The 14251-nt window shown below is 41.6% G+C and overlaps 1 long non-coding RNA gene across 1 annotated transcript in view; it reads left to right on the top strand.

Moving 5' to 3' along the window:
* LOC138261689 (uncharacterized) overlaps nt 1–14251 on the top strand; it is a 60848-nt gene that overhangs the window by 30937 nt on the left and 15660 nt on the right. The window contains exon 3 of the long non-coding RNA XR_011199138.1: nt 2130–2226. This is a non-coding gene — a long non-coding RNA (uncharacterized lncRNA). The remainder of the gene's footprint in view (nt 1–2129; nt 2227–14251) is intronic.

The raw sequence follows: 14251 nt of genomic DNA, 5'->3' as shown, positions 1-14251 counted from the left end.
ACTAGGGAGAGTGGAGAGAACAGTGGAGAGTGCAGTGAATGTCAGGGAGAACAAATAGTCTGAGGGGTGCAGCTAGAATAAGAGGAGCAGAAATACTGAAGTAGAGTGAAGAGACATGGGAGGGATAGCAGTGTGTTGAAGTAAGAAAGGGCAGTTTGCATAGGTAATGAACACACTGGGTGAAAGCAGACAGAATGGGGGAGGAGAAAGGTTTGTGGACAACAGAGACTGGGGTCAGAAAAGAGGCATTTCGGAGAGAGCAGAGAGACTGGCTTGAAGAGTAGGGAGTCTGGAAGGGACATCAGACAGATGGAAAAGTGGAGGGCTTATAGTTGGAGTTCATAGACTGGAAGGGGGAACAGAGAGACAGAAACAGATGTGAATCTGGTAGGGAGAGCAAACCGAGGTGATCCTATTGATGCAGGATGACAGACTGGGAGATAAAGTGGACAGATTATGGAAAGGGTACAGTGATGAAGGATGATGGAGAAACTGGCAAAAAGAGTTGATATTTTGGTGGAAACCAGATGTACTGGGGGAGAGCACACAGAGACTAGAAGAGAATGAGGAGAGAATGGAGGGAGAGCGGGCAAGTTGTAGCCGCAAAGGGTAGCCTGAGAAGGGAGAGCCGCAAAACGGGGAATGAAAGCTGACGGACCAGGGAGAGCAAATGGACTGTAGACAGTGAAGAGTTTTGGGAGGGAGACAGAAGCCATTTAAAGAGACCAGAAATAAAGGCCTTGGATAGTAGTGATAGACAAGGAGTGCATATAAATGAGGGAAGTGAAGAACTAGTGGGAAAACTTAACATACAGTAGAGAGTATAGATTGACTGGAGTGAGTTGATGGATGAGGGAGAGGCAACAGGGAGGGTAAGGAGAGCACAGAGAAATTCAGGGAGAGGCCTTTGATGCTGAAGAGAGCAGAGAATCCAAATTGGGAAGCGGACAAACTAAATTGGGGGAGTGCAGGCTGGGATGGCAGCAGAGAAATGGGATGAAAATGATGCAGACTGGGGAAGAACTGATAGCCTAGCGAAGAGAGGACAAATTGGGGAAACAGAGTTTGCAAACTGAAAGGCTGAGGGACTCCGGAAGAGAACAGGAAGACTGGGTGTTAGAAATTATGTTTTTGGTTGACAGTGGTATGCACCCTGGCCCAGAACAACTCAAACAAACCTTAAATTAACCTGTGCTCATGCTGTGGTAGCTTGGCACAGAGCAATCAGGCTTGGATAACAACCCACAGCATTGGGAGAAAGCTTGCAGTGGGAGGAGGCTGGAGACCTTCCCTAATTCTGTGTATGTAAGAAATTGCTGCACTTTAGCCAGGGTGTATGTCATGTGTATGTGTGAAGTTTGCACTTCTGATGCCATCGCTTTTTACTTATAAGTGAAGCATGCACAACTACTGCACATGCCTTACATATTCTGTCTGCATGAGCAAGTATGCACTGCCGCTGCTACCTCTGCTGCCACTTTTCTGTACATGTGTTGTAGAGATACATGCTATGCCATTTCTTTGTGTGAGCAACCACGAATTGCGGCGACTTGTATTCTATCTGCCCTAGTAATTAATATGTAAAAGAATAAGTGCCAGGGCCTAATGTCTTGCCTGTGGGCATTAATATTGAATGCCAAGGGTCCAGAATACCTTAGGGTCCATAGTCTTAATTCTGTTTCATGCCTCTCTAATCCACCACCAGACACTTCCTGCTCTTTTATGTCACTCTTGCAGGTTTCTGCTTTCTGCCTTTGTCACAGTTTTTCATCCTTCTCTTCCTGCTTCTGAAACCTTTTGGTTTTAAGCTCTCTTGCTCTGGATCAAAGTCTGTTGTTGTAAAATAAGTATGGGTCCCGAATGGTGAGTGCTGGTGAGCCCCATCTTCATCTATCGGCACAAGTTAAGCACTGACCTGCTTTATGTGTGTGAGGGAGCCATTCACAGCTTCGGCTGTCATCCGCCAGACTCCCCCTAGCAGTTTCTTATATTAGGGATGCATGCTCTGCTGCTGCTCTTGCTGCGTTGTTGTTGCATTTTAGTACAGTTTCGAAAAACATTGTTATATAAATCCCAAAACGACTGGTATTATCATTACTTGGTTCTAACCTCTCACACTCTCTTCACAGCAATCGCCTCAGAAATCTGGAGATCAGGAGGGCAATTTCAAACAACAAATAACAGCTTTTAGTTATATAATTTGCTGCAAGCTGAGACTTTGTAAAGGTAAGCCTTGGCAACAATCTTTCAAATGCGTTCCCTTCCTGTTTACACATAGTACATGTTTGTCCCAGTAATGCCTGTAAAGATGCAATGCCTCTTATTGCATAATTATGGTAAGGTGTTTCTAAGTCAAGTAAGGCTTATGGACAAATTGTGCTGTTCCATAATTAACTAACGTACAACCAAAACTGGCAATAGTAGCTGCACATCTAAATAAACGGATGTGGGAATAGCAGAAACTCATTTTAATACGATCCTTAGACCAGAGTATAGGGAAATGTATATGAAACTGATTCTACCGTCACAAGAAACCCAAGCCCTGCAAAAAAGTGCTTTAAGGTCCATGCTATAATCCTGGATTCACGTCACCTGCTACAGTGGGCTCAAAGATAAGCATGGGCCTTTCCTTACTTGCGTGTGTGTGTGTGTGTGTGTGTTTGTGTGAGACTCCATTGCACGAAGAGAAATATCAGTGCCAATTCTGTTGTATGAATTACCCAAAGCTTGTGCACAGGTAAAGACTTCCTGGGGCTGGATGGTAGGAGTGCAGGAGTCAGGATCAGAGACATAATATCAATCACAAAGATATTGTGGCATCTAAATATTGCGTCAAAAATATCGGTCACAAAAATGTATTTTCGCTATACTTGTAAAGGTATGTACAAAAATATTGATAAAAAATATTGATAAACACTTATATTGGTAAAAACAAACAACAATATACATTTTTAATATAAATATGTAGTTTAAAATAGAAAATCTTCAATATTTTAATGTATAGCATTAATATAATTTAAACTGAATAAATGTAAGTAACATTAAATAATGTATAGAAATATATACTTACATAAACATACACACAAGGATATGTGTGTTTCAATGAATATATTATAAAAAATATATTTTATATTATATTACTTTTTTTGTTTGCTAATTTGCTACTTTACAAAATATATGTGTATGTACATATATACACATATCTTTTTCTAGGGGCCTGTCACCCCTTCAGCAAATTACGGTGCTGGTACATGTCTGGGCAAGGTGTCCCGAGTAATACTGCAGTGAACACTGGGTCCATAAATCCCACAGCTTCCCAGATTAACCACAAGTGGTGGTGCACATTATATAATGGTTATTGTAGCTCCAAGATGACATCAACCAGGAACACCCTGATTGCAGTCACCTTGGAGCTACATATCTATAACATACTAATTAACAAATCAAATACAAAATATTAAGTACATTAACAAATATATATATATATATATATATATACAGCTAATATAAACTTAAACAAATAAACAATATTAAAAAAGTAGTAACATTTGTGAAAAATAGATATACTATTTCCACTCCAATGTGTACAGCAGTAGGGAAAACATTGGACGCCAGAGAGGTAAAATTTACTATTCCTATTCCAGTCTGTGCAACAGTAGGGAAAGCATTGGACACCGAAGGGCTAAAATTTACTAGTCCCACTCCAGTTGTGCAAAAGTAGGGGAAGTGTTGGACTCTGAAGGGGTAAATTGTACTATGGAAGGCAAGCTTTGGATTCTGGAGGGGTAAAATGTTCTATTTCTATTTCTACTACAGTCTGGCAACAGTAGGCAAAGCATTGCACTCCAGAGGGGTAAAATGTATTATTCCCACTCAAGTCTGTGCAACAGCAGAGAAAGCGTTGGACTCCAGAGGGATATATTTACTATTAGCACTCCATTATGTGCAGCCATAAAGAAAGTAGTTCACTTCAAACACATAAAATATTTTAATAACTGTATTAATTCACCAAAAATATAAAACTGTTTACATAAAAATTATATATGTAAATTAAAGAAAGCTATTAAACAATTTTCATAATTATTAAAGTGTTAAAAAAATTAATATAAAGTAAAAACGTATTAATTTAATTACATGTCCACACTATACCCCAACAAACCTAGCAACCCAGAATTAAAATATGATTAAAATAAAAACTTTACCACAATTAACATATTAAGTAATCAATAAAATGTTCATTAATACATGAATAATTAATTGTTACTTAATTATCACTTAAATAACTTCCCACACTATTCCTCTACAAACACAACCCGCACCTAAACTATAACTTAAAAAATATAATTACTCAATTTACATAATTAATCAATGAAATGATTAATGATAAATTCGTAATTAATTATTAATCCATTAATACTTAATTAACTTTCCACACTGTACCCCTGCATACCTCACAACCCGCTACAACATTATACATTTCTATTAACAATTAAATTACAAATTATAAATAACTTAAAACTACAAACTCTATTTCAAAACATTAACAACAATATACAAGCAATATACAACATATATAATTACACTATGAACTAAAACACAAAGATAATTAAAAAACCATAGTGCAACGTTATTGAAAATGATATTAACAACACAGACATTATTGAAAACGATATTACTAACCAAACAAAAAATATTTTTCTTCATTACGATATTTATGTGTCACAATATTAAAAACATGATATTTATGTAGCTCGATATTTATAAGTAATCAATAAAATTTTCATTAATACATGAATAATTAATTGTTACTTAATTATCACTTAAATAACTTCCCACACTATTCCTCTACAAACACAACAACCCGCACCTAAAATATAACTTAAAAATATAATTACACAATTTACATAATTAATCAATTAAATGATTAATGATAAATTCATAATTACGATATTTATGTGTCACAATATTAAAAACATGATATTTATGTAGCTCGATATTTATAGTCTGATATTTTGTCCAAACACCCAGGGGTCGTATTGGTGGAGGGTGATGTGGCAGAGAACACAAGCCACATGTCCAAAAATGGCAAGTTGCCATTATTGTGCATACATCTTAGGGAATCATTCAGGAAGGAAATAAAGGGGGCTTGAAACATTCATTGGAACCTCCCCTCTTTCTGAATGGAGGCTTGAGGTTCACATGTGCACATTGTGAGTGTGCCTCGTTCCATGCTTTGTGCATTTTTCCATACAGACCCTGTACCATGATTATTGGGACAGGAATCACCCCTGCATGGTATTCAGACATGTTCCACCACCCTGAATGCCACACTGCATGTGTATCTGACTTTCATTTTGGCCGAGTGACAAGCTAAAGTAAGTGTGTTCACAAAGGCCTAAGACCATGCAATGTTCTGGACCTGTCACTTTTAGGGGGTTCAACAAGTGTGCACTCATAGCAAGAAGTAGACTACTGCCCCTGTCCTGAGCAGAGCACATAACGTGCTGATGGCAGCCTACAGTGGTTATTGAAACAGATAGCATGGCCAGACACCATGTATCTGTGTTCTGAGAGTCTAGTCTACACACTCCTCTTGTTTAAAGTTCCAATACCATGTGTATGCTCTGGCATCAAGTATGTATGTCAAGTGAGTGCGTGTGTGGTTAGCAAGCGTGTACCACATGTGAACTAGTATGGCTCTCTGTGTGAGTGAACCTCAGTACTGAAATCAGTGGGATCTAGTTTGCCCCTGGATTGACATGACACAAGAGGGAGGATGAGGACAGCTTCCTCAGACAGTTGAAGTGTATTGTTTGGATTTCTTAGGCTGGTGGTGCAACCTGGATACTGAAGTGCAGAGCATGGAGGGAGCCCTTCAGGACTTCCAGCATGGGACTTGTTAACAAAGGTCTGCAGATTCGTTTTCCTGAGCACTGACATTTGGTTGATGGTAGGGATTAGGGGTAGAACTTCCTTTTCTGTTTTATTAGGTGATGAAGTTTCCAGGTCTGGCTTGCCCTTCATTCTACCCCTGATTGCTATCTAAGAGAGGCTGATAAAACCAGCTGCAGAAACATCACAATTTGAATGTGTTGTAGGTACTCCAGTCTGGAGACAGCCCCTATGCTATGTACTGCAAGAATCAGCACTCTTGCACAATGGCTTTGTCTGGAGAGCAGGCTCAGAAGGACACCTTACAAGAGAACCAACTCAATACAGTTCTGAATTTTCAGGCATTAGATCCATATCTCCTGTCTAGAAAATGAGCATAATAGTGGGACCCAAACCACCCACTTGTTTCCAAATCCAAGTCTTTCATGATCTAGGAAGGGAGTCTTCCTCAAACTACTCAATGGATAGTTGTGTCATCAACGCCTGTGCCTGCTTGTCAGACAGTCCGCCAGTGGTGAAGGAACATCACCTGCAGGCTGCACTTTCTACTGTAGGAGCTGATGATATGCCTGAGTGCCTAGAAGCCTTCCTTCTGAAAGAGGAAAGGAGATTGTCTGGCCCTGCAGCAGTAGAGACAGTTCAGGAGAAAAGAGGACTAGCATGTCCCAGAGACCAAGGTACACTGAGAGAAAGCTGAGCATCTGAGGGCAAGCTAGAAGCAAACCACGCTGCAGAGGGTCTCCTCCAACTGGATCCTGGCTGGAACCACTTCACTTGTGCCTGTCAACCCAATTGGGGATACTTATGCCTTTGAGGCTGCATTTGCTAGCAGGACTTCAGCATCCCAGTGGATCTGCTCCTAAAGAGCAAGTAAAAGACAAACACATACCTGCTGCATTACCAGGGGTAAAAATTAAAAAAAAACTTTAAGGAGGCATTTGACTTGCAAGGGAAAGACAGACAGGTGAGTATAAAAGGGCTTGTCAGGATGGCTTTAGTTCATTTGAGAGATAAGCAGAACTTTGTACATCTGTAGCAGAAATGAAGTTCTTGACATTTAGAAACTAGAGCTGACAGTAGACACTTTCTCTGTCTGATTTACAGGCTTGTGAAAAAGTAAGCTGTCATCCACTTTTCAAGGAGTCCAGGTTTGAGAAGGAGAGGGGGGTTGTATTCATAGTTGTATGGAGGAAGGCCCTAACATGACTGTGTGGTCAGGGGAGATGAGACTAAGAATAATAATTCAGTGATTTAATGGTTCGGTAAGATGTCATATTGAGGTATCCACCAGTAAAGGGTAGTCAGGACGTGGGAGAGTCTAAGAATATCATCTTCAGAGGGAACTCTTACGTAAATGTGGGTGTCATTTGTGTTCATCAAAGACAAATAGTGAACACACAACCTGCATGTTTTAGATTCAGTTAATAGCATCAAGTGACATATTTTAGGAGTTGCAGATTTGAAGAGATATCATGTAAGAGTTCCATGGTGTTCACCAGGGCACAATTTCTCTGGTGTGGAATAGGGCAATCTTGTCTCCACTAGGCATCCTATATTTCTAGCAGACAAACAATTTTGTGGCTGAAGTAAATGTTATGTTAAATTGGAAGAATTTGAAAGGAGCCAATATCACCCCAGGAGGGGTATCCAGTCTCACTAGACCTTTATAAAGGGAAACTATAAACAGGAAGGAACGGTTGGGGCAATGTTAGAATGATGCAACACATAAAGATGGTGAGAAAAAGAACAAAGGATTCAACCCAGATATGTGACCTGGGTGAGAGTTTGAAAAGCTTCAGCATTCCATCCATCATCACTTTGTGTGTTGCTATGTCCACCCTAAGTGGCCAGGGTATGCCCAGACTTGGGTCCCTTACTCACAGTGCCACTGGATTCAAGCTAGTCTGGCTGATGAGTGATGATATCCCGAAACCAGTCCCACAATGCTTGTTTCTGGTCCAGGAAGAACCTGGCCTGGCGGTTCAGGCTGGACTGATCCCATGGGAGCAGGGTCAGGACTGATTTGCATATGGCTAGGTCCTAACTTGGATAGCATGGTGAGCAAAATAATGATGGATTTAACCCAGATCTGTGACTGCGGGTGAATGTTTGAAAAGGTTCATGTTAAAAAATAGATTATTGGTAAGGGCAGGTAATTACCACACTTAGCAATAGGCCACTAACCTCCACTTAGGTCCAGTTAGGCCTCAATAAATTAAACCCAGCTCAACCATTGTTAGCTCGGCAACAAGCAACAAGCCTTAACTTAGCAGACAAATGTGTAAAGCATTTAAAAATCACAACACAGTAAATACGTAAAACACAAAACACAATAAAAACCCAACACCAATTTATAGAAAATGTATTATATTTTTATCTTTCAAATGATACCAAAACGATTAGAATCAGATAAGGGGAACCGGAGATATGAATTTTTAAAGAATTAATGCTTTCTAGCGCATAGAAGCAACTAGCGCTCAAAGGGTAAAAAAAAAGGTCACACTGGAAAGGAACAAAGTCCAGAGTTCAGTCAACACATGCGGTAACACTGTCACACTTTCAGAAGTGTTTCTTGATTCAGATAAGTGGTCCGCAGTACTATTCAAGGGTTCAGAGGTTCTGGTTTGCCTCTTGGGATCTAGGACTACAGCTCCCACAATGCACCTCTTCAACTTATGGAGTTGCTCAAAATGTCTCCAAACTTCTGGACCTTCTTCCAGAGGCTTTTTTTTGTCCTTGAAGTGTCCACAACTTGATTCAAGGTTCCAGAAGCTCTGAGTTGCTACTTGGGAGTTGAACTACAATTCCCAGAGTGCACCTTGTTAGAATCCTCAAATGGCCACGGGACGCTGGTCAGCTGGGCTCTGCTTGCAGGATGAGATTCAGGGGGCTCTGGGCAGCCCCTTGGTACCTGTAGCAAACAGGGAGTCCCTTCCTGAAGCAGTAGGAGACAGGCAAAGTCCTTTTAGTGGTGAAGCCCGAGTGTGCAGCTGGTGCAGTCCTTCAGTGTGCAGTGACCAGGTGCAGGTCAGGGGTCCAGCAAGGCAGTCCTTCTTCTTCTGACGTTCTTCCTTGTTGGGATCTGGTAGGGAACTGAGGTGTGTGTCGAACTCTGCCATATTTATTCTTGCTCCTGGGTGAAAAGCAGGGGGGCCCTGGTTCTCCAATCAGGTGCAGGGTCCTTCCCCCTGTGATGACCGCTTCCTGGGAAGTGTGGCAAAAATCAATCCCAGGGAGCAACATTCCTCAAAAATCCTTCATGGCTGAAACTGATTTTTGGAGGTTACATCTGGCTGAGCCCACTCACTGGTGTGGCTAAAAATCTTAAACACACCCTTCTCCTGCCCTCTCCTAATCTAATCAGGGGGGCACCTAATTGTCTGGGTTTGTAGGATATGAGGGAGGTGCTGGGTTGCTCCAAATGTCCTTCCCTGCCTTTGAAGACCAGTTTGGCAGCCTTCTCGACTTCCTGCTTCTCTGAGGGAAGATCTCCTTCCACAGGCACATTCCTTTGTGAATTTCAGCCCAGGCTACTTCACACCTCATCAATGCAGCCTGGCCAGGCTGCCAGAGGCTGGTCAATCAGAGCAAAGCACTACAGGGCTGAATGGCTGAAGTTGGCAAATTTTTAGTTAAAGTTTAAAACTCTTTACCTGAACAAGTTATATTAAATCCCACAATTGTAAATTGTGGGATTTATTATAACAATTAATTTGATGCCAAACTTGAGGTATCAGGATACTTCAGGGGACTTTATAAATTAAAATAAAGTCTCCCCAATCTAGCCTATGGAGGCCATTCACTACAATGAGGGAAAAACGAATTTGGCTGTTTTACCTCACCAGGGCTTATGAAACTATTTTTATAAGGGCCCTGCTTATAGTTACATGGCACCCAGCCCTAGGGGCACATAGGGCACAACTTAGGGATGACTTATATATACAAAAAGGTAGTTTAAGACTTTGGAAGTAATTTAAATTCCAAAGTCGAATTTGCATATAACTTCAATTGAAAAGCAGCCAGCAAGTCAGACCTGCCTTTAAAATTACACTGGGCACCTCAGCAGTGCACCTATGGGTGCACTATCTATGCTGGGGTCCCTAAACCTACATGCCCTACCATATACTAGGGATTTATAGGTAGGTTGACATAGCCAATTATAATTAGCCTAATTGCATACTTATTTTACACAGAGAACAGGCCCTGGGACTGGTTGGCAGTACCCAGGGCACCATCAGAGTCAGGAAAACACTAGCAAAAAGTAAAAAATGGGGGCAAAAAGTCAGGGGGGCTCTCCAATCAGCCCTGTTTTCTCACAGTACAGCACTCCATCCATCATCTCTTTGTGTGTTGCTATGTTTGCCCTAAGTGGCTAGGGTATGCCCAGACGTGGGACCCTTGCTCACTGTGCCACTATATTCAAGCTAGTCTGGCTAATGAGGGGTGATACCCCGAAACTGGGCCCATGATGTTTGTTTCAGTTCCAGGGAGGGCCTGGCCTGGCAGTTCGGGCTCTACAGTTCCCATGGAAAGAAGGGTCAAGACTGATTTGCATATGGCTGGGTTCAAACTCGGGTGGTATGGTGGGCAAACAAAACAATGGATTTAACCCAGATCTGTGACTGGGGGGGAGTGTTTGAAAAGTTTAAGCACTCTGTCCCTCATCTCTTTGTATGTTGCAATGTTAAACGTCATTTTTTAAAGATAGGAAAAGTTTTGTCAAGATGAAGAGCAGGAGATTAGGTTCCAAAATCAAGCCACCACGTAAGAGAAAGAAAGCCCTCCATTACACATGTGGTGGATTATGGTGTAACTGCAAGATGAAGTGTAGTGGAGCGGAAAGCTCTGGTCTGGTTGTATAGGGTGACCTTGCTACTCAAATAGAGAGGGGCAGTGCTATAAAGCATTTTGTGCATGTGATAAGCAACTTAAAGGTGACACATTTATCAATATGTAGCCAATGTAGGGCCTTGAGGTCGAGAGCCATCAAGGTGCAAGCAGGGAGGATGAGAACCAAGTGGGCCACAGTGTTCTGTACAATATGTACTAGGTACTCAGAAATACCTCCATAGCACGATTTGCCCTAATAAAGACGGCTGGTGATCAGGGCTTGGATAATAGTTTAATGAGTGCATGGGGAACCACTACCTATTTTGCAAAGTATTCTGAGGGTGCCAAAAAAAGTAAAGGAGACAGAGGCAATTTGCTCACTTATGGAGAGATTGTTATCCAGAATGACCCCTAGGTTGCTGGTCCAGTTAGTAGGTACAGGCTGTTTGACTAGTTGTTTTCACCACCATGCTTCACACAAGCATTGCACCACTTTGTAAATGCGGCATATGAGAAAGGCCTACTTATTGCCGACTTAGCCTAGGACAATAATGGTACGGTGGCGCATGGTAGGAGCTTGTAAATATGCCCCTAGACATATAAAGGTCAACAACTGTTAGAAATTCCATAAAATAAATAAACTAATAAAAAACTGTGGGTGATTCTAATATATAATTTATAGTTACAGAAGGAAGCAATTTTATACATTTTCCCTGAAAAGTAAATAGTCTGAGAATCAAAACAGAGTAAGAGTCACACTACATCTGAAGATAGAAAGAACAGACAATGGTCAACTAGAGATCATCCAGAATGTCCTATTATTAAGCATAAGAGGTACAGCACAATTTGGTGTCCATTGAAAGGGTAACATTATTGATATCACAAATAAAAGCTAAGACACACCATGCCAGATAATAAAAATAAACAGGATCATGTTTTATTTGGTAAAAACACGAAAAAAGAAGAAAGGTCCACAGTGCAGGTAAATTTCTTGGTTGCTCACCAATAGAGCAATTTCTCATCTAAGTTAATGAGACAAAATTACTTCAAGAACTACATAGAGCAAAAGATAATGAACGTTTTATGCTAATTATTTGATGAAAAGATCACAGTGCAAATTCTGTAAATGCTTAGGATATCAAAGTGAAAAGGTTCCATACTTTTATAAAATCATCCAACATTATATTAATTGAAATCATGGTAAGATCCAGGATGTTGCACAAGCTGCATCCCTTTTCTACCTCTCAATGTGTATAATGAAACATTCTAACACACATGTTGTATACTTAATCAGAAGGTGTAATGTATTAAGTAATACATCAAAATCTAATACATCTTCTTAAAGGATGGTATGGATATCATATCATGGATCAGCCTTTAGTTGCTACTCAAATATCTAGACACACATCAATACCACAAGTGACGTCAAACCTAGATGGAATGAAAGACAGCAACATGAAATAGAAATGGTCAAATCCACTCTCTATAAAAGAAACCCAGGGGGTCACGATTTGGGTGGTTCTTCCCTGCTTTCACTGACTTTTAGCCAGCAGCTGGAGTGAAATTACGTACCCCAGCCTCCCCTTAGGCACAGGAGGTACTGCAAAGCTCTCATAAGCACCAACTACTCCTGCAGAGCAGGTCACACTTTTGGTGGTTCTTCCCTGCCATCACTGACTTATAGCCAGCAGCTGGGTTGGGACTACGTCCCTTAGCTTCCTCTTGGGCACAGGAGGGGCAACAAGGTGTTCGCTGGACTACTCCAGCAGTGTGGGTTACAATTCTGGTGGTTCTTCCCTGCCTACACTGACTTTTGGCCAGGGCTGGGGTGGGACTATGTCCCCCAGCTTCCCTTGGGTACTGGAGGGGCTGCAATATGTTCATAAGCGCTGGACCACTCCTGCAGCTGGGAACACTCCTGGGCCAAGACCGAGTCCCTCTACGCCCATCCGTGGCACAACTGAGGCAGAACTACCCTTTTTTCATCTGGACTCAAGCACAGTAAGTTTGCTTTTTTGCATTCTAATGTGATAGTTCCTTAAAATTGTAAGAGGAAAACAACAGACAGTGCACACTCTGAGGGGGCTGGAGGGGGCCCCTGTGCGACAATAGTTTTCCACTGGGCTGACCGGCGGGAACCTTTGTTTCAGCTGGCCAGCAGACAGTGCACATTCTAACGGTGCTGGGCAGGGGGTCCTGCACTGCCCATGCATAGAGAGCCACCTTAGCACCCTTGGAATGCGCACTGTCTGCTAAGCAGACGGTGTGCAATCCAACGGTGCTGGACGGGGGGGCCTACACTGTCCATGCCATGGGCATGGACATTGCAGGGGCCACCTTGTGGCCCCCAACACTTGTTCTCCGCCAGCCTTTTCATGGTGGGCTCACCACCACGAAAAGGCTGGCAGAGAACAAGGTAGTAATCAGCAGTGCAATGCTGACTTCAGTACCGCTGTGGCTGATTACAACCAAGACCGCATTAGCCCATGGGGATCTGAGATCCTGGCAGAGACGGCGGTCCTTTGGCGGGTCCGACCACCAAACTTGAAATGTGGAGGTTGGACTGCCACATCCGCTGTGGTTCACCACGAGTCTGGCAGTCTTGAGACCACCAGACTCGTATTAGGGCCCTTGGATCACTTCACTGATCATTTTTCTAAGGATATTTATGTGATTTGGGCTGGTGACTTTAGTGTCACTAGATGTTCTTTTCCTTCCAAACAGGTGTTTGGGTTCATTGATACCAATGGCAATGAAATTGGTCATTTCAAACACTGCCTATATGGAACAGCTTTAAACCAATTAATGTTTAAATGTGACCTAAACATGGCAGACAGTTATAGTTCTAATTGTGAAACTCAACCTTCAACATTTATTGAAAGAAGATGTAACAGCAACATTTAATATATTTTCACATCGGAGAGCGAAAGAATTATAACCTGTAATTTTCAGGTGGGAGAAAATTGCATTAGTGACCATAACCCAGTGATTTTAATACTGTAAATCAGGCTGCAACCAGTACCCGTGAAAGGTAAAATAGTAAAATAGTAAATATACCAGTAGTGTAGCATTCAAATATATTTTACAGGTGTTGACCTCTCTAGATTCTTAAGTGACTTGGTCGCTAGGAATACGTTTTCTTTTATGAGTGGCTGGCTTCAGAGGATAACTTTAAGGAGACAATGGAAGCTCATATATCTATCTCCAGCTCTATAAGCTAATCTCTGACCAGGAAAACTAAAAGCAATGGAGGGAGAACACAGGATGGTTTAATCAGTCTTGTACCCAGGCCCTTAATAATCTTATTAAACTATTACACTCAAATCCCAGGGATCGACTTGCTATTCGGGCCGGTAGTTTTGGATACAAGAAGGTACTAAGTGGTAGGAAAAAAGAACTTCAAGAAGAGGCATGGGAAAAATTAACACAGGCAGCAGAGACCAAGGATAGTATTCTCTTTTGGAGAACAATAAATGGCCCATTACTTTCCAAAGACATCAGGACTAACCTTGAATCCTCAATATCAGTG

The sequence above is a fragment of the Pleurodeles waltl genome, chromosome 10, assembly GCF_031143425.1.
Source record: "Pleurodeles waltl isolate 20211129_DDA chromosome 10, aPleWal1.hap1.20221129, whole genome shotgun sequence".
NCBI lineage: Eukaryota > Metazoa > Chordata > Amphibia > Caudata > Salamandridae > Pleurodeles > Pleurodeles waltl.
This window is presented reverse-complemented; position numbering and strand designations above follow the sequence as displayed.